This window comes from Dromiciops gliroides, chromosome 2 (assembly GCF_019393635.1).
Source record: "Dromiciops gliroides isolate mDroGli1 chromosome 2, mDroGli1.pri, whole genome shotgun sequence".
Classification (NCBI taxonomy): domain Eukaryota; kingdom Metazoa; phylum Chordata; class Mammalia; order Microbiotheria; family Microbiotheriidae; genus Dromiciops; species Dromiciops gliroides.
The window spans coordinates 292132303-292152287 of NC_057862.1; the positions used below are offsets into that span (position 1 = coordinate 292132303).

At 37.4% G+C, this 19985-nt stretch overlaps 1 protein-coding gene across 7 annotated transcripts in view; it reads right to left on the reverse strand.

Moving 5' to 3' along the window:
* TRAF3 (TNF receptor associated factor 3) overlaps nt 1-19985 on the reverse strand; it is a 171647-nt gene that overhangs the window by 98621 nt on the left and 53041 nt on the right. The window lies entirely within an intron of this gene.

Below are 19985 nucleotides of genomic sequence, written 5' to 3' on the forward strand. Positions count from 1 at the left end.
TTGTGGAGCCGCTAGGTGGTGCAGTGGATAGAGCACCAGCCCAGGATTCAGGAGGACCTGAGTTCAGATCCAGCCTCAGACACTTGACACTTACTAGCTGTGTGACCCTGGGCAAGTCACTTAACCCCAATTGCCTCACTTAAAAAAAAAAGAGAAAAAGAAAAATACTATTTGTTATATAGGGTGACAATCTGGAAGTAGAAAGGATAGGGATACTGTGGGAAACCATGATAATGGAAAAAACAAAAGATATCAATAAAAACCTATCATAAAAAAAAGCTCAGAGTATTCCAACTCCCCTTCAAGAACCAAAAGCTAGACCCTAGTGAGATCAAGTAGATGGAAGGAGTTGAAAAGGAAGAGGTCCAGAAGGAAGGGAAATACGTTAATAATAGAATTGCAATTCCAGTGGATACAATGGAAGGAGTAGGAAGTGTTGGACTGTGATATAAGTGGAATAGGATAGAAGAAATGGGGATGAAAGAAAAAGAGGTGAGGACTGGAGATAATTTGCTCCTACGTGGTCTGTAATTAAGTAATATAGGACTAGAGAGAGTAACAAGCGGTGGGACTTTGCCAGCCAAAAGAGCAGAAGTGGGTGGAAGATGAATTGTAATGTTCATTTTCCCTACAACAGTCCATTAACAGAATGGATACGACCCATTGCCATAATATACCCAAGCCACCTAACCTCCACAAATTGTGGATTGTTCAGGGAAGAACTGCTTTTAGACACGGATCACTTTCCTGTAAAGGAAGAAGGTTCATTAAGCATTTTCCATCAGCTGCTCTGCTTAGCTTCAATTTCAAGAACAATACCCCCCTTATCACCCCCTTCCTGTTGTTCTTTCCCCTACTGTAGGTCCCTCTCTCACACACATTTCAGTTCCCTTTTGTGTGTTGTTTTCCCCCATTAGATTGTAAGTTCTCTGAGGGCAGGAACTCTATTTTATTTGCATTCCCAGTGCTTAGTACAGTGGAGCTTAGTCAATGTTAATTGACTTGAATTGACATTTCACTGCTTTTTAAACATAGTGAGGGGTATTTAAGACAACTGCCACAGGTCCATTTGCAGAGTAAAAAATTCTCCTATAATGTAGTTATGCTTTAATTTATTTGTTTTACTAAGTTCAGATTCTACATAACCTTAGTCCACAGTCTCAGCTAAGAATCTCATCGCGTATTTCACTGAAAAAAACTGAGGCCACTCCCAAAGAGCTACCTCTTATCCCAGGTTCCTCATCTCATATCACTCAGTTAGTTTTCTGCCACTATCTCCTCCACCCCAGTTCACATGAAGAGGTAACCCTTCTCTTTGCCACGTAACCCTATCCTATACATGTTTTACCAGCACACTGCCCTCTCTATCATCCCTCCTCTCACTCATCTACTGGATGCTTCCCTACTGCCCAGAGACATACCCATGTCTCCCCCATTCTCAAAAGACCCATACTTGAGCTATCCATCCTGGTTCTCCTGCTATGTGTCTGACAACTCTTTTTCTGTCTCCTTGGCTGAATTTGAATCTAAATCATGCTAACTGATTCACAGTGTCTCCCAAGCTCTGTCCTGGGCCCTCTTCTCTTCTCCCTCTATAGTATTTCATTTAGTCATCAATTAGCACCTTTATGCTAATGACTTTCAGATCTACTTGTCCAGCTCTACACTTTTTGTTGACCTCCAACTGCCTATTAGATACCTTGAACTGGATGTCCTAAAAATATCTTAAACTCAGTATGTCCAAAACTGAACTGTACAATAGATAGAATGCATGGGGTCAAAAAGATTTGGGTTCAAATCTGGCTTCAGTCACTTCCTAGCTGTGTCACCCTGGTAAGTCACTTAACCTCTATTTGCCTCAGGTTCTTATTATTATCATCATGTAAAATGGGGATAATAACTGTACCTACTTCACAAGGTTGTTGTGAGAATCAAGTGAGATTATTTGTAAAATGCTTAGCACGGCGTCTGGCATATAGCAGATACTATATACATGCTTATTCTTTTGCCCTGGGCAGCTAAGTGATACAATGGATAGAGTACTGGTCCTGGAGTCAGGAGGATCTGAGTTCAAATCTGGTGTGATCCTGGGCAAGTCACTTCACCCTGTTTGCCTTAGTTCCTCATCTGTAAAATGAACTGGAGAGGAAATGGCAAACCACTCCAGTATCTTTGCCAAGCAAACCCCAAATGGGGTCATGAAGAGTCAGATACAACTGAAACAACTCAACAACAAAATCCTTTTCCCTTTCCCTTCCTCCCTCCCAAACCTCCCTTCTTCCCAACTTCCCTATTACTGTGGAAAGTACAACTATCCTCTCAGAAATTTAGGCTCACAACCTAGCTGTGATCCTTGATACATTCTCTCACACTCCCCATATCCAATTCATTTTCAAGTCCTGCTGATTCTACCTTTATAACATTTCCAGTGTATGCCCCATTCTTTCCCCTGACCCTGCCACAACTCAGTCCAGGCCTTTAAGACCTCACATCTGGAATGCTGCAGTAGTCTGCTTTAATTTCCCTGCCTCAAGTCTTCCCACTTCAGTCCATTCTCCACTCAGCTATCAAATTAATCTAACTAAAATGCATGTCTCAACATATCATTCCCTCCCCCATTCAATAAACATAAAATCTTGTTTGACTTTTAAAAGCCTCTATAACCTTGCCCCTACCTACCTTTCTAGTCTTATGTCATGTATCGCTCTGTGACCCAGGGACAACAGCCTCCTTACTATTCTTCACAATGGATACAATCTCTTGACTCACAAGTGTTTTCTCTGGCTGTGCCCCGTACCCGGAATCTCCTTCCTCCTCAGCATCACCTCCCATCTTCCCCAGCTTCCATCAAGTCTCAGTTAAAGTCCCATCCTTTTGCCTTCCCTCTGAGACTACTCCCAATTTAGCCTGATTATTATTTTGTTTGAACACAGCTATTTGCATGTCATCTCCCCCACTAGACTGTGAGCTTCATAAGAGCAAGGATTGGGTTTCTTTTGTTTTGTTTTGTTTAACATTTCCTTGTGTTCCTAATGCCTGGCACAGTGTCTGGCATAGAGTAGGAGCTTAATAAATGCTAGTTAACTGATTGACTTAAAACAGGTCCATGTTCATGGTCATTTTGAATATAAGAGGGAATGTAGCCAGCATATTCTCTGTCACAACCTTTCCACTGAAACGGAGGGGGGGGGGGCATCGGTGCAGAGAACTCTTTTTCATGAGGAATTGAACATCCATTATGCTAACATCTTGGCATGGTGGTTTCCAAATTGTGTACAAAGAACCTCAAGGTTCACCTAGAGGATGTTTCTACAGATCCCTGAAACAAGAAATGTGGTCTAGGTTTCACAGCACTGTGAATAAAAACATTTTAAAAGGTATAGGCTTATTTATTAATCTTATGGTCTAAAAGGAAAATGTGACATACACAAATCCAAAATTCATAATAAGAAAGGGGCAGATAAGGCAACTGAAGTACAGGAGGAATTGTCATTACTAACCTAGGAGGTGAGAGACAAGGTGTCAGGAAAGGTGGAGTTTGAGTGGGGCTTTAAAGGCTAAGTAGAATTCCAATAGATGGAGAGTATGAGGAGGGCACTGAAAGCATTGGGAACAGCAAAAATAAAGGTAAGGAGACAGGGAAGTCAAGGAGATATATATAAATGGGTGGCAAGTGATAGGATATAGAGAATATGTTAGAGAGAGAGAGAGATGTGAGCTAAGGCTGGAAAGGTAAGGTGGTGTCAGATTGTAGGGAGGAAGAGGCATGATCAAATAGAATGAACAACAAACTAGGTGTCAGGGGAGGTTAGAACAAGACCTATCTGATCCTACCTGCTAGCTCTCTTATCTAAGCAAATCATTTCATTTCTCTGGGCCACCATTTACTTATCTGTAAAATGAGGGATTTGATTTCTATGGTGCCTCCTCGCTCTGAGATCTATGACTCCAATACCACACCATGAGTCCAGCTTGCAGAACACAAAACACAATGCAGAAGGATTCCTCAAACTCAAATGTTTGAAAATGACCCCCTAAGCTCATCCTCTCTATAACGGGCTTACATGTAGATAGAACCAATCAAACCAAAGGTACAATCTCTGGTAAATAAACAACTGTAAACAGCCAAACTGAATGGATTGTCTCTTGTAAATAAATAATGTAGATGTGTCTCAAACAAGGAATTGGATTTATTTGTTACTAATCACAAATGTAGGCTTTCATCTGGAAAATCCCATTTAAAATGCCAGAGGGTTTAGAGCACATGGACAAGTTCTGCCAAATACATGCAGTTACTATGGGAACTGTAGCATTATATTTCCTGACATAAATACATATAAATTACCATCTTTAATGTATTTACTGTAGGTTTCTGTCAGTGACTCATAAGAAAATAAACCCAAGTTCTGACTTTTGTCCTTACACTTAGATAAACAAGTAGTAACAGCATGTGGTACTACTGTCAGATTCTCTCCACTAATGAGAAAATACCACTACATCACTTAAAGCATAAGACTAGAAGGCAAAATAAAATCAAAGGAAATCTAATTTTGGTACTGATTATATGGTTTATGGAGCAATGAAATAATCATATAAATGTACAAATACAAATCATACAAAATGTACAAAAATACAAATTTTCTGAAGTGACATAAATTGAAAAATGTTATTCCCACATATCCAATTCTAAAGACCAACTATATCTTCTCTAAATAAAGTAAATTCTTTTACCCTCCATCTATGTTTTAAAATTACATTGGCCAAAATTAAACAAAGTATCTCTTTAAATTTCAGAATTGTCACTAAGAAGTAAGTTTTCATGTAAAATTCATTAGAAATCTACCACATACCATATCATTTGATAGATCTCTTCTAGGGGCTTTCATAAATATTAAAAATTATGCATAATAAAAAGTCCCTTACCTTCTTATCTCCAACCATCTGAACACAGAGATGAAAACAAGGTTATTATGCACAAACTGCAAAAGTCATCTTCAATTTCAAATTCTAAGGGAGCCCAATGCACCACAAACTTTAAGAGATCTGCTGCAGGACATACCCATACTAGCTGTAACTGACCAGAAAACAGTTTATGTTCTTTTTCCTAAACAGCTGGGTCTTGAAGATTATCACTGTTATCCCCCATTCCAAATGGCATGCATCAGTCAACAATTGTGAAGAGAGGAAAAAAATTATCATAAACGGTTTCCATATTAATAGGGATCTTTACCAATTACTGCATTGCAGTCTTTCTTAAGGCTACATAGCCCAGGAAGCAGGCACACTCAAGAGCCAAGTACCAAGTTATAGAAAACTGCTTTTTAAAATACAAAGATTAAGCAAGTGTGGGAAAGGGGACTTAAAGAACACTGCAAACAGTTTGTTGACATTTCTCAATTGTAGATATTGTTTTCCAAAGGTTGGCTGGAGGATGGATTTCACATAATTTATTATTTTGCAGCCATTAGTTCCTGCTAAAAACAACCACATGTGCAATAGTATGATCTACAGGTATACCCCACATAATATTGCCTTTAACAATGTCTTTTTATAATAATTGATTTTTAAATCAAGGTTTCAACAACGTGAGATACAGATCACAATCCGTCTTATGAATTAGGAGACAATCTTTGTGGATTTCTATAACTGAAAAGTTCATGGCCCAACAGCCAACCTCCTGGTGATGTAACTCCCCACTTTAAATAACATTGGTCCTTAGACAACAGTCTACCACTAGGCTCACTCACCTTCATGCCAGGATGAGACTTTAACATTAACAAGTTGTCTCACAATACATTATAACCAGTCCCACTACAGCATTACAAAACACTTTTGTAACATTAGATAGTAGATAATATTTCAAATTAGTAGTTCATTGAGCTTAAGTCCACTTGCCGGGTTATGCTGCATAACCAACTGTACAAATATTTTTCTTATGGAACTAACTATATTCCCTGCAATGTTCTTTCACCTAAATGAACTATTTTTCTAGAACCAGTGAATGACATTAACATGCCAAGACTGTGATGTATTTATCTAACACTGAATGCATGGGCAACACATGTGTATAGTACATGTGATATTTGGAGTACTTCAGGAATACAAGGAGTCGAAATTGGTGCACACATTGTCTTCCTTAAGTCTACAGAGATAGTGTGATATTAGATTAGAAGTGCAATATCAGATTTGCCCACTCAGGTGGTAATGCCATCAGCAACACAGGAATCTGACTCCCAAAGACATTGTGGCACTAAGAGAAAGTATCTGGAAACTGATTAAATATGCTAATGAGAGGCTAAGGATGACAGAGATTTTTGACCTGGGTGAGTAGAATAGTGGTATCCTTGATAGTAACATAAAGGTTCAAAAGAGGGGAAAGTTTGGAGAAAAGATGAGTTCTGTTTGGGAAATATTGAGTTTGAGATGCATATGAGATAAGTGATGTGAACTCTCCAATAGGCAGAAGATAAAGCAGAGTGGGAGCTCAGGAGGCTAGATACACAGATTTGGGAAGCATGTGCGTTGAGGTAATTGAATGCATGGGATCTGATAAAGATACCAGTGAAAGATTATAGAGATAAAAAAAAGAAGAAGAAGAGAGCCCAGGTCAGAGTTTTGAAGTAGACTCACAGTAGTAGGAGCGACATGGATAATGAATGAACAAAGGAGACTAGATGAAGGAGACATTTGGGTAGGAGGGAAAAAAGGGGGAAATCTGCTCTCCTGATATTTAGGATGCTTTCCATTTCTCTATCACAAATTCTAAGATAGAAGGGTCAATTTCCTCCAACATGCCCATTATTTCTATGACAACTTCTTTGTCGGTAAGAATCATATCTAGAAGTTCTGCTTGTTGGCTCCTTTACCTTCTAAAAGACGAAATTCAATTTCTTTGCTTTCTTTTTGGAAGAGAATTTCAGATGTCCAAATAAATGAAGTCTCCTAGCATTACTATGTCATGTTTCCATACCATGCTTGTAATCTGTTTGAAAAATGTTTTTATATCCAGGTGGTTTGTTTTACAGTTATTTCTTCCTCCACTGATCTCCCTTCTTAAACCTGCCTCACACAATCCCTAACATCTCTCAAGATGCAGCTCAAGCAACAACTTTTCCATGATTCCCTTCCTGATGCCCTCCCTCCCCAAGAGTTCTTAACTCGCTTGTATTTAATTAACTTTCATTTATCATTTATCCTACATATATTAGTTCTCCACATACTTATATATGTAAACGTGTTCGCCCTAAGTTCTTTAAGAGAAGAGATTTGCCTTTTTTTTTGGGGGGGGGGTCTTTGTCTCTTAGTACCTAACACAGTACTTGGCAATCGGCCCTTAGCCAATGTTTGGATTTTTTTCTACTGTGAATTGCTGGGTATTTCTACTATTACTTTTTCTACACTGTAACTCCTCTGCGTAACTAAACATAAGCACATTTTCCTTTCCTCTATCTTCCTGCTCAGTTTGAGGGTCTTTTGATTATATTTGCAATTGGACTGATTGACCTTTTTGACTCTTTTATCACCCAACTCCTAAAGTAGGTCAGATTTTCCATCTACACCAATTTTTTTTAAAGACTTTCATTTTTTTATAGGAACATTTTATTTTCACTGATTAACTGATTAGAAGAGAGGTATCCTTTACCTTCTCTTGTAGGAAGGAGACCAGCCTGCATTTTAAGCATATATAATACTAACATGGCAGTAGAGGCCTACTCTATGCAGGTCACTGAATAATTCTCCCTTTTCTCCTTACTTTCTAGAAGTAAAATCCCCAGTCCTTTGCTCTTCTTGCTAGTAGCTCTTGTGACCAATCCCCTTGGCGGGGGTAGGGGGTGGGGGAATGGGGGTAGGGGAACATACTCATTATTCTATTGATAGCCACATCCAATTAGAACTAGGAAAGCTGGGCACCCATGAGCTGCATGGCCATGGTCAGACCACTTCCCTCTCTGGGTCTCCATATTCTTCTCTGTAAAACAAGGGAGTTCAACTAAATGATCTCCAGGGTCCCTTCTAGCTTTAAAATATGATTTGATTAAATATATAAATATATGTATATATGTATGTATAATTAAAAGAAATATGAGGTTTCGCCTCAATTTCATTGGCAAAGATGATAAAAGATGAAAACAGTAAATGTTTGAGGTGCTATAGGAAGACATGCACACTAACACTGTTAATGGATCTGTGAACTGGCCAAACCATTCTGGAATGTGGGAAAAGTTATTAAGCATTACTGAGAACATATCCCAAAAGGATCAAAGATAAAAAGGCATACATACACGCATATACACACATGTATATATGTGTGTGTGTGTGTGTGTGTGTGTGTGTGTGTGTGTGTATAAATACTCACAGTAGCATTTTTTGTGTTAGTAAAAAACTGAAAACTAAGTGGATGCCCATCAGCTAGGGAATGACAGCACAAACAGTGGTGTATGAATATAATTGTGATTTTTTTCTTCTGGGTCTATTTACTTCATTGGATATCAATTTGGATAAGCCTTCCCATATTACTACCATATTGATTCCTCATATTCATAATTACTTATGATACAACAGTATTCAAAGACTAAAATAATGTAAATGGAGACTACTAAAAGATAATGGGACTCTAATTAATTATAATGACCAATCTCAGGCAAAAAGAAAAGATGATGAAATAAACCTCCCTACTCTTGATGCTGAGATGGGAGACCATGGGTATTAAATGTTTTATATGGTGTCAGATGTAATCACTGTTGGTTTTGACTATTTTTTTTATTACAAGATAGGGGTAGGAGATAGAAAAGAATTCTATCCAGAAATACTGTGGTAAAAACAAAAAGACATCAATAAAAATTTTTAAATGAAAAAATATAAAGCTTGGGTAAAAAAAACTAAGGCATCATGATGTGTGTGTGGGGGGTGGGGAATAAGCATTTATTAAGTGCCTACTATGTATCAGGTACCACACTAAGAGCTTTACAAATATTAGTTCTTGGATAGTAATCATCTTTTACCCATAAAACCCCATAGAGAACTTGGTTAATACCTTTCTAATGCATGTATCAGATATTATTTTGTATAATATTTAATTGTATATGCCATACTCCTCTACTAGAGTGTTAAGTTGCATGAAAGTCAGGAACTAGGCTCATACAAACATTTAATCCCAGTGTTAAAGCACTGTCTCCTGCATGGTGTTGGCATTTAAGTGTGAATAGCCAGGGTCTGGATGGAACAGAATAGAAAAGGAGAGGAGAGGAGAAGGGAGAGGAGGGGAGGGGAAGAGAGGAGAGGGAAAGAGAGGAGAGGAGACAAGTACAAAACTACCATACAATCAATGCAATGCAAAGTAAAGCATGAGACTGGGATTCAGGATTCCTGGAATCTAGCCTTAACTCTGTTAATATTAAGCTCTGTAACCTTGGGTTAGTGACATCTCTTCTCTGGGTCTTAGTTTCCTTGTGTATCTTATGACAGAAATGGCCTCTATGGTTCTTTCCACCTCTTACGTCCTACAAAACGACTGCTTCTAGCCTAAGTTAGTGATTTCCAGCTCTGATGGATGTTTTCGTTTATTTTTGATACTCTGGGTAGCTCTAATACTTCAAAAGGAGGTATTATGAAATTTTCAAATCTTAAATATAAAATTAACCATAATTCACTTTAATTAATTAAAATTTTTAAAATTCACTTTAATTTAAAATATGAACACATCATATAGCACTTTAGAATATGTAAAATAAGGAGCATTAAATCAGAAACTACAACTTTTAAAAAGCAGGGAATAAACTTCCAGGCACATATCCTAAGGAGGTTTAATGACGAAAAGAAAGGTCTCATACACACCAAAATATTTATATGGCAGCACTTTTGTGCTAGCAAAGGACTGAAAACAAAGAAGATGATAATCACCTGAGGAATGGCTAAACACATTGTTGGACATGAATGTAAGAAATGATGAATGTGATGAATACAGAGAAGCACAGAAAGACTCAATGAACTGATGCTAAGTAAAGTGAGCATAAGTAGGAAAAACACATTCAACAACAGTAACAATTTAAATATAAAGAACAACAAAACAATGACAACAACAAAAACTGAATGCTGCAAAATTATAATGCTGCCAAGCCTGGGCTCCAAGAAGTTATATGAACCCTTTCTTTGCAGAGATGTGGTATAATGGATATGGAAAACTGCACATGATAGAATTTTGCCAGCTGTTTGGTTAGTTTTGCAGAACTTTTTCTTCCTTTTTTATAAGGGATGCTTCTCTAGTAGGGCACTGGAGAGGAATTTCAGTGAAAAATATAGGTACTATAATACAAAATACATTTGTGTGTGTATGTATATACACATATATACATACACACACAAATGCCATAAAAATAATAGTATTTGATAGAAGAGAATCTGCAACCATCTAATTCAATCCACTGTTTTTTCAGGTAGAGAAACTTGGGTCAAGAGAGGGGAAGTGAGGGTGACACAGTTACTTTGCTTGTGTTTGTTTTTTTCTAACATGAAACAAACGAGTAAAATTAAATTATATTATATCATAAAAGCATTTACTAAAGGCCTGATATGTACAAGGCAAGGTTTCAGTGATTGGAACACAATAAGCACTAAATGATCTAATTATGATAAATCCTGGGTATCAATGGTAATAAACCTTGAGGTCAGAAGTTCTGAAGGGGGTGGAAAGGAAAGCGAATAAGCACTTTATAGCACCTACTATGTGCTAGGCACTGGGCTAAGCATGGTATTTTTCACTTTTTTCTCATTTTTTCAAGTTTTTATATACAAAATGACTAAAATGGTAATGTTTTACATAATTGTACATGTATAACTTATATCTGCTTACCACCTCAGAGATGGGGGGAGGGGAGGCAGGGAAGGAGGGATAAAAATTGGAACCCAAAACTATAAATAAAAATGTTTATTACTTTAAAGAAAATAAAAATAAATAATAGAATACAAACTAAAAAAACTTATCCTATCTATAAAAAATAAAACAAATATCTCATTTGATGATAGAAAGGTAAGAATGTAGTCCTTCACTGAATATAAAATTTAAACTACTGAAAGATTTCCCTGGAAAATATATAGTCCAAATTACAACTAAGATATCATTAAGAAACTACATTCCAAATTCAACAGCAGAGGCCACTTTAGTGCCCTCTGTCAATCTCCACAGCAAATTTCTTTTTTCCTTTCTTTTAATTAAAAATTTTATTTATTTTTACATGCATTTATAATCTATCCCTCCCACTGCTCTCCCCTACCCCCAAACAAAACAAAAAATAAAACCCTCATCATAAACATTCATAGTCCAGTGTAACAAATTTCCACAGTGGGCATTCCCCAAAAAGTCTCTTTGCATTTTTAATTTAACACTTCTCTGATGGGTGGTGAGTGGCATGTTTCATATTTGGTCGTATGGATCATGGTTTGTCTTTGCACTGATCAGAGTTCTGACATCTTTCAAAGTTTCTATACAATGTTGTTGTCACTATATAAATTGTTCTCCTAGTTCTACTAACTTCACTGCATCAGTTCAGAAATCTTCCCAGTTTCCTCTAAAACAGTCCTTTTTATCAACTACATGGTACAGTTCATTCAAGCTGGGCTTGGAGTCAAGATATGAATTTGAATCTTGCCTCATCTATTTACTGGCTATGTAATTCTGGGGATAACAGGAATAAACCATGAGTTTATTCCTACCTCCCAGAGTTGTTGTTAAAAGATCAAATGAGGAAACATGTAAAAAGTGCTTTGTAAAACTAAAAGCAATATACAAATGATATTATTGTTCATTTCTTGTTGGTATAATAATACTTCATTACATTCATATATCATAATTTGTTTAGCCATTCCCCAGTAGAACAGCCTCTTAATTTCTAAGTTGGCTACTACAAAAAGAACTGCTATAAATATTTTTGTACATAGAGGTTCTCTTCCTCTTTCTTTGATCTAATAGTGATATTGCTGGGTCAAAAGTTATGGCACAGGTGAAAAACTTTTGGGGCATAGTTCCAAACTGCTTTCCAGAATGACTGAACCAAACCACAGTTTCATTGTGTACTGATGTACCTATCATCCCAGAGTCCCTCCTATATTTGTCATTTTCTTCTTTTGTCATCTTTGGCAGTCTTGAACTAAAAGTTTCAATTGATCCAAATGGGAGGGGGGAAAACCCCCGAACTTTTTAATAATCATTTTGGTAGCCTCCTAACATTATAACTGACTAAAACCTCTATTGAAACAGTTTATGTTTCTATTTTCTGAAGGAAGAGAATCACGTTTATTCACAATTAACAATGAGTCAACCAAATGCAAAGTGTTTTACATAATAGGCAAATTTAGAGTGACCAAAAAATTCAAAATGTTTTCATTAAATTACCAGAAATTACAGATATGAAGGTGTTTCTTTTAATCTGACACAGAATCAAGAAAAGGAACTACTTCATTTGTACACATATTTTCAGTTTGGCAGCTATAATTCTTTTTTAGCCACAGTACTCCAAAGTTCTCAGGTTGGAAAATTAATCTTTTTCTAAATAAAGAAAAGCTGAACATTCACAATCCAAATAATTGAAAACCTAGTTTTGAAATGGCATTCAGTTACTTTGTAGAGATCTGCCCAAATGGCAGTGAAAACTGAAATAGATTATTTATTTTGGTTATTGTGACCACCAACCAGCATGTTGAAAAAGTTTTTTTCCATTGTCAACATCACCTAAAGTGTTAAAGGATTCATCCCATTAAGCTTTACTATGAAATGAATGACAACGGAATTTAGTAAGGCATTTCTTTTCTCATTCAAAAAATTTCCTATTAGCTGTACTTTATTTTAAATCCCAGATAGGCCATTAAAAATAATTAAAATCCTTCACAAAGCTTTTCTGTATATAGCTTTTAAATTACTTAGTCTTTTATAAAATGCTTTAAATCATTTGTATGGTAAAACCACGTGTTTATTATATAACCAACTTATATATTTATAAAATGGATGACAAAATGCAAGTGTAAGCATTTTATTTAACAAGGACATAATCCATTCTTATTTTAGAAATAAAATTTATTAGGGGCAGCTAGGTGGTGCAGTGGATAGAGCACCGGCCCTGGAGTCAGGAGGACCTGAATTCAAATCTGACCTCAGACACTTAACACTTACAAGCTATGTGACCCTGGGCAAATCACTTAACCCCAATTGCCTCCCCCCTCCCCCCAAAAAGAAATAAAATTTATTTTAAACTTCATGTGGATAAGGCACTTATTAAAATATTTTTCATAAGACATTTGATTTTAAACCAAAACATCAAAGTTCTCTTCTGAAATGTTCATGTATATAAGACATTTGCAAAAGTCAGAGACTACAGATTTTAATACCCTGATTCTGCTAATACCATAACTGATTTAGGAGTTCCTAGAACATATTTTAAAGCAAGTGAATATAAACTGCATTTGTAGATACCAATTTATATTACTGTGTTCTGTGCAATAGCCCATGTCCATAAGTATTCTACATGATATATAATTTCTTATTAATTCAGAACTGAAAATATGCTTGCAATGATGCCAAGCAAAAGTCATTAAATCTGAAGCCAATTCTCTCCTACCAAACTTAACTGAAATGGAACCCAAACATATAATACTAAAATAAAGGAACACAAATTGAGCTCTTCAATAAAATTTAACATCATCCCTATATATACTCTCTACTTAAATTTCATCTTCTAAACTAATAACATTAATAGGAATAAATGTCAATTCCTACACTTATATCCAAAAACTCAACCAAATAAGTAAAGGATTTGATAGATAGCACAGTCCCTGTGAAAATGAGCAGGGTGGGGGCAGCTAGGTGGTGCAGTGGATAAAGCACTGGCCCTGGATTCAGGAGTACCTGAGTTCAAATCCAGTCTCAGACACTTGACACTTACTAGCTGTATGACCCTGAGCAAGTCACTTAACCCCTATTGCCCCCACCAAAAAAGAAAATGACCAGGGTGCGTAAATGGGTCCAATGAGTCAATGGGATTACATGGCAATAAAGAAAGTGAATTCCAGGACTCAGTTAATCAACATGTATCTCTTAGGCACCTACCAGTACATTCCAGGTACTGTGCAAGTACAAAGAATGAAATAATCAATATTTGCAATGAGTTTATATCCTAAAGGAGGAGACAGAAAGGACATACAAAATTATATACAGCATAAATAGAAAGTTAATATAGATGCATCTATGTTTTATAATACACATATATAACTCATATGTGTGTATATGTGTGTATATGTGTACAAACACACATATACACACAAATAGTTAAATGCAAGGTAGCTGGGGAGAGAGTGAACAATTTGGATATCGGGAAAGAATTCAAACGGAAGCTAATGTCTAAGCTGCACCTTAAAATAAGGGAGGCTTCCATGAGTCAAAGGTAAGGAGAGGGTGCTTTCTAAGCATGCAGGTTGCCCAGGGCAAAGGCATGAAGCCCAGAGGTGAAATATTGTTGAGTGAGGAGTGAATCAGAAGCCATTTTGGCTAGATCACAGAGCAGAGGGGTTGGAGGGGAGGAAGGAGAAGTAATGTCTAATGAGGCTGGCAAGGTAAGCCAGGATTCAAATCAAGCACTATGACCCCAAATAAATTATCTTGGGCACCATATTATGTTAACCTGGAGTACTCTATGCATTTCTGAGTCACTTCAAGAAAACCAATGACAAATTGGGACGTGTGCAGAGAGTGGCAAGAAGACTTAGAACCATATCTGAGGAGGATGTCATAGAAGACAGTGCTGAACTCAGAATAAGGAAAACTTGGGTTCAAATTCCACATCTGATACTAGCTCATGAGCAAGCCATATAATCTCTTTCAGCCTATTTCCTCACTGTAAAACAAATATAATTACAATCTACAGTATTTACCTCCTAGGGCTATTGTGAAGCACATATTAGATGCATGCAACATGTTCCAAACTTTAAAGCCCAACTAAATTAAGTTATTATTGTTACTATTACTATTGGTTGGAACTCACTTTGATCGGAATTGGTCAAAGGAAGGAATAATTCACACAAAAAGCTGGGTACAAAAATACATTTCACTCAACAGGGAAGGAGGGAAAGAGGATGAAAGCAAGAGGGAGAATTAGAGGAGAACACATAAAGGGAGGGATTGGTCCTCAGCAAAACAAACTCTAACTAAAGATGTATAAAAATATTATAGTTCTGGTGGATGGCATGGGGACAATCTGACGGGGTGTCAATCATCTGGTGAATGGCTGAATAAGTTATGGTATATGAATGTGATGGAATACTAGTGTGCTGTAAGAAATTATGAAAAGGATGTTTTCCGAGAAATCTGGAAAGACTTGTATGAACTGACACAAAGTGAACTGAACAGAACCAGAAGTTTACATAATGACAACAATATTTTTAAGATGAACAACTCTGAAAGATTCAGATCAGTATAATAATCAAACAAAATTCAAGAGATTAATCATGAAAAATGCCACCCACTTCCTGGTAGAGAGGTGAAAGACTCAAGAGTGCAGAATGAGACATATAGAGAGGTATATGTACATACACATGTTTTTTCTTCTAGACGTGGCCAATGTAAAAATTTCATTGCTTGATTATACAGAAAATTTTGTTATGTCAACAGACCTCTACACAAAGTGATGATTTTTACATAGTGCGAATTTGCCTGTGGATGTGGGGAATGGAGGGAGGGAGGGAGGGAGGTAATCACTCCTGTAAAGGAAGGTGGCTGGCACACAGTTCAAAGACATGTGGAAAAGGCAAAAACAGGAAGAGGAACATGTAGGGGCTGGAGCCAGCCACATGGGGGATTGGTCAGAACCAAAAGGAATAACAGATAGAGGGGCAGACATGTAGGAGCCAGACACAGATACAGACAAGAGGACAGGTGACACACAGGGTCCAGGGATAGACACATGATAGCAAGTGCAGACAGATGGAAAATAGACACGTGGGGGGCCAACACACGGGCAGGTGGGTGGAGCAGCGCAAAGGTCTCCTTTCTTGGTGCTGAAGGGTCTCAAGCCAAGCCCCTGATCCAGGAGCAGTGGCAGTGGTGATGAGGTCTCTCCACATGTCCTATCTTCTGCTTTTCTTGAAGGGCTAGGATTTTTATTTTGGGGGGAGGGGTGGGGTTGAGAGGCTAAGCTGAGGAGTAGGGGTGGAGAGAGAGAAAGAATGTGCACAGTAAAGCTAACAGATAGCTTCTTGGAATGCAGATTTCTTTCAGAATTTTTTACATCAAGTGGAATTTGTGTAATGCAAGTTTACATAAAGTAAGAATTGTAGATATATGGTTATAATAATGGTTCTGTTCTTTCACTTTCATGTGGGGGGTGTGGTGGGAGAAAGACAGAGCATGTCTTCAACGACTGAAATAAATAAAATTTAATTGGAAAAAAAGAAGAGTTTGAGAAGACACCTCCATGATACCACTTTGCAGAAGTAGGAGGTCCAAAAACATTGCACATATTTTCAGACTTTGTTCAATGTTGATGTTATTCTCTTTTCCCCCTTTTTTTGTCTTTAGAAAAATATTTGTCTTATGGAAGAAAGGAAAGGAATATTTATTAAGCACCTATGTGTTGGGCACTGTGCTAAGTGCTTTACAAATATTATCTCATTTGATTCTCACAACAACCCTCTTATTCCACAACAAACTCACAACAAGTGCTCTTATTTCCATTTTACAGTTAAAGGAACTGATGCAGACAGAAGGTTAAGTAATTTGCCCAAGGTCACACAGCTAAGCTGTCTGAAGTTGAATTTGGCCTCACGTCTTTTTGAAGCCAGGCTCGGTCCTCTATCACCTGCCTATGAGATGGTTCTCTGGAAGGGGATAGGGAAAGGATCCTGGGGGAAATGATGGTGATATAAAAATAAATGACATGGGGGCAGCTAGGTGGCACAGTGGATAAAGCACTGGCCCTGGATTCAGGAGGAACTGAGTTCAAATCCGGCCTCAGACATTTGACACTTACTAGTTGTGTGACCCTGGGCAGTCACTTAACCCTTATTGCCCTGCAAAAAAAGAAAAGAGAGAGAGAATAACTTACCCAGCAAAACAGTATAATCCTACAGGGGAAAAAATAAAATCTTTCAGGGACAGTTAGGTGGCACAGTAGATATAGCACGAGCTCTGGATTCAGGAGGACCTGAGTTTAAATCTGACCTCAAACACTTGATACTTACTAGCTGTGTGACCCTGGGCAAGTCACTTAACTCTCATTGCACCCTCCCCCCCCCCGAAAAAAAGACATGATAAAAACTTATTTTAAAATATACTATTGGTTGGAGGAACTAGGAACGGTTTTGCTTAGAGAAAAGAAGACTTAGCAAGGATATGATCTCTATTGTACAAGACATAAGAAGCTATAGTGTGGGAAAAGGAAGAAACATTTTTTATTGGCCTTAGGCTATAGAAGTAGGAGCAACTGATCGAAGCTGAAGAAATATAGATTTTAACTTGAAAAGCTTGACAGGATGATCCCGAAGTGAACAGGTCTGACTCTTGAGGTGGTAGTGGGGGCAGAGAGGAATGGAACAAGCATTTATTGAGTAATCATCTACTATGTGCCAGATACTTTACTTGCTACCCACTTACAAGTATTATATTATTTGATCCTCTCAACACCTAGAAGGAAGGTGCTATTATTATTCCCATTTTATAGTTGAAGAAAATGAGAGACAGAGGGTAAGTGACTTGCCCAGGGTCACACTGCTAGTGAGTATCTGAGACTGGATTTGAACTGGGGGACTGCTAATTCTAAGCCAACCTAGGTGCCAATGAATTCCCCATCACTAGTGGTCTTTTTGTGAAGGATGAATGACCTACTTTTTTTGGTTTTGTTTTTGTTTTTTTGTCGGGGCAATGAGGGTTAAGTGACTTGCTCAAGGTCACACAGCTAGTAAGTGTCAAGTGTCTGAGGTCGGATTTGAACTCAGGTCTTCCTGACTCCAGGGCTGGTGTTCTATCCACTGTACCACCCAGGTGCCCTGAATGACCTACATTTGAGGGACATGTTGCAAAGAGGATTCATGTTTCACTGAAATCACTTCCAGCTTTGAAATTCCATAATCTATCTACCAGAGAAAAATACAGCTTTTTCAATGGCAGAAATAATGTACAATGACATCTTTGGTCCTAAAATTCTGCTTCAAACCTAATAATTTATATCTTAAGTTTTAAAAATGTGAAATTCTACAGACACAACTATTTGGGCAATCAATTTCGAATAAAAGATAGGTTTCCCTATATAATGGACATTTGAAAAACAGTTTGTTTTATTTTTGTGCTATCTCAAAACAAACACATAAGTTTAAATTTTTTTTCCATTGGTAGAACAGTAGAGGAGGGACATTTGGATCTTCATCTAAAACACATTATAATAAAATTGTGTAGAACAGATGCAGAGTGAACAGAGCTAGGAGAACAATTCATATAATAATAGCAACATTGTAAAGATAAACATCTTTGAAAGCCTTAGGAATTCTGATCAACACAAAGACCAACCACAATTCCAGAGGGCTTTCATCTATGATGAAACATGTTACACACACACACAAACATGTATACTCTCTGAGTCTATCATCTCTTATCATGTGTATAACGTGTGTATATATGCATGTGCGTATATATACATGTGTGTATTTATATGTGTACATAAGTACGTATATGCCCCCACAATACATACACGCACACACACACACACACATATACTTATATGACATGGTCAATGCAGGAATTTATTTGACTATACAAGTTTATAATGGGTTTTAGTTTTCTTGGGGTTTTTTCGGTGGGAGGGAGGGAGAAGAAAGGGAAGAAGGGAAAGGTGTCGGGGAAAGTAGGAAAAGGTAGGGGCAGCTAGTTGGCACAATGGATAGAATGCCAGGCCTGGAGTCAGAAAGACCTGAGTTCAAATCTAGCCCCAGACACTTATTTAGCTGTGTGACCCTGGGCAAGTCACTTAATCTCTGTTTGCCTTAGTTCCTCATCTGTAAAATGGGGATAACAGCACCTACCTCCTAGGGTTATTGTGAGGATTAAATGAAATAATAATTGAAAAGCACTTCTCATACAGCTTGACACATAATAAGCATTATATAAATGTTAGCTATTATTAGGAGTAAGGCAGAGAATATAGACCGGAAAAATAAAATAAAATTTAAATTTAGTTAAATTTAAAATAAAATTATACATAATGTAAAAATCTTAAAATACTTAAAAAACTTCAGGGATACAAGATTTTATTCATGTGAATACTAGTAGTACCTCACCAATTTACATCCAAATTGCTCCATGCTTTAGGAGATTTGATCAGTTGCTGTGGTTTAAAAAAAAAATCATAACCTGGTAGTCAACTTTCTAGTACCAAGTTCCTCTTAATAGACAGACCACATCTATTCTTGGGTCACAGTTTTGGAGTTAGGCCAGACCATGAAGTCAGGCCGGAAGGACCTATCCAAACTTATGTTCTACTGGTACATCCCTGGAAAAACTGGGGTTACCTCTATAATGAGGCATTGGTGAAAAATCTCAAAGTAGTCAAGTAAATCTACTGGGAATTGTATTTGTTGTTCCTTAATCATAATTCGACCTATACAATACACTACATGTAAAATACCCAAACAGCCAAGAACTCTTAACCTGTGTACTTGTATGTGTGGTATATCTACTTTTCACAAACTATATCCATGGAAGGGAACAGAAAGGCAAAAAATCAGAAACAGGAGATAGATAATTCCTTCTTTGGTAGATGTTGTTGGCCCTGAGCCTTAGAAAGTTTACTAAATACCACCTCTCCACAGCAAACCTCTCCTTTCTTGCTTCCCTTCACCACCCACTACCAGAGACAAAGGAAGGGAATAGTGTCCTACTGTTGCCACTTCCTCTTGCAATTCAGATATGGCAGTCCTCAACCCACGTGCTATAGTCTCTATTCCATACAATAAAC